The sequence below is a fragment of the Microtus ochrogaster genome, chromosome 15 (genome assembly GCF_000317375.1).
Source record: "Microtus ochrogaster isolate Prairie Vole_2 chromosome 15, MicOch1.0, whole genome shotgun sequence".
Classification (NCBI taxonomy): domain Eukaryota; kingdom Metazoa; phylum Chordata; class Mammalia; order Rodentia; family Cricetidae; genus Microtus; species Microtus ochrogaster.
Genome location: NC_022017.1, coordinates 2,860,143 through 2,861,841, shown reverse-complemented (window position 1 = coordinate 2,861,841; position 1,699 = coordinate 2,860,143). Strand labels below are relative to the sequence as shown.

The 1,699-nt window shown below is 46.0% G+C and overlaps 1 pseudogene; it reads right to left on the bottom strand.

Moving 5' to 3' along the window:
- LOC101998228 overlaps nt 1-1,352 on the bottom strand; it is a 4,785-nt pseudogene extending 3,433 nt beyond the window's left edge.
- Between the last annotated feature and the right edge of the window lie 347 nt (nt 1,353-1,699).

The following is a 1,699-nucleotide window of genomic DNA, read 5'->3' as shown; positions in this document are numbered from 1 at the left end:
CAGTGGGTGGGTGCACCCCTCGTGGTCCCGACTTCTTTGCTCATGTTCTCCCTCCTTCTGCTCCTCATTGGGACCTTGAAAGCTCAGTCCAGTGCTCCAGTGTGGGTCTCTGTCTCTATCTCCATCCATCTCCAGATGAAGGTTCTATGGTTAATTATGTTTTCATTTATGTGATAAAACATCTTGCCCAAAAATGACTCATGGAAGAGAGAATTTATTTTGGCTATGGCTCCAGAGGATAAGAGTCCATCCCATGTAAACTGAAGACTGCTTTTTGGTTTCCCGGCCACCCAGACCAGAATAATCACACAAAACTGTATTAGTTACAACACTATTTGGCCAATGGCTCAGGCATATTACTAGCTCTTAGATCTTGAATCAACCCATTTTTATTAATGTGTGTACCACCACGAGGCTGTGGCCTACTGGTGAGGTTCTGGTGTCTGTCTCCTTTGGCAGTTACATGGCGTCTCTCAGATTCTGCATTCTTCCCTCTATCTCTGCTTGGATTTCTCCCTGAATTTAGTTTAGTTTTCCTATCTACCTATATTCTCCCCTGACATAGGCCAAAGCAGCTTCTTTATTAACCAATGGTTAATAAATAAATAATAAATAAAACATATTCACAACATACAGAAAGGGATCCCACATCAATCTTGGCAGGGAAGCCTGGCGGTAAGTGTAGGCATGTTGACCAGAGCAGGAAGTGGACACCTCATGTCCTCAACTGCAAGTGTGAAGTGGAGAGAAGGAACTGCAAGTAGGGTGAGCCCATCTGACCTCAAAATCCACCCATGTGACTCCCTTCCTTCAGCAAGCTTGGACCACCTGAACTGGAGCCTGTGAGGGGCGTTTCTCATTCCACCTACCACAGGAGAACTTCAATACTGTCAGGGAAAGGCATTTTCCTCAGACCAATCCAACTTGAGAGACATTTTGTTAGTGACACATGTTCCTTCCTCCTACAAGTGTGACACATTCTGTGTGCTGGCCACATATTTTAAAGCACACAAGTCCTGCATCTTATAAAATTCTATAGAAATAGTATTCCAAATGTACACTCATCAGAAGAAGCACAGCATTATAGCACACCCCCCCCCACACACTTTCCTTGGTGTTTCCAGCTCCTTCAGCTGCCTATACCTGGTCTGTCTTGGCATCCCTGTTTCTGCAGGGTTATTCCCACCTTCACCAGAATCAGCTTCCCCCTTCTTGTCTTTGGGAACCTTCTCTTCCATCTTTTCTGGGCCTTTTAGGCTTTGGAGGAGCAGGTTTAGCGGAGAGCCTCGCAGGGCTCTCTGCTTCACCTTGGTTTTATCTCCATTAGCACCCTCAGCCTTTCTTTTGGGCATGACCGGAATGTATGGTGGAATGTAGTCTGTGTAGCTCTGGCCAGTCTGGGGCTACTGATGTTTTTTCTTCACCCTTTCCTCAAGCCTCTTTTCTTTCTGTTGCTGTGATAAACTGTATGATTAAAAGCAAGGGGTCGGGACAGAGGGTTTTTTTATCTTATAGGTTACAGTCCGTCATCAAGAGAAGACAAGGAGGGAGCGTGAAGCAGAAACCATGGAGAAAAGTCCTTTATTTGTTTCCAGGATACCTTGGTCTCATGACCAAGCACTCCGGGGTAACACTGCCCGGAGTGGGCTCCCCCATCAATTAATAATCAAGGAAACGCCCCCACAGACATGTCCACAGG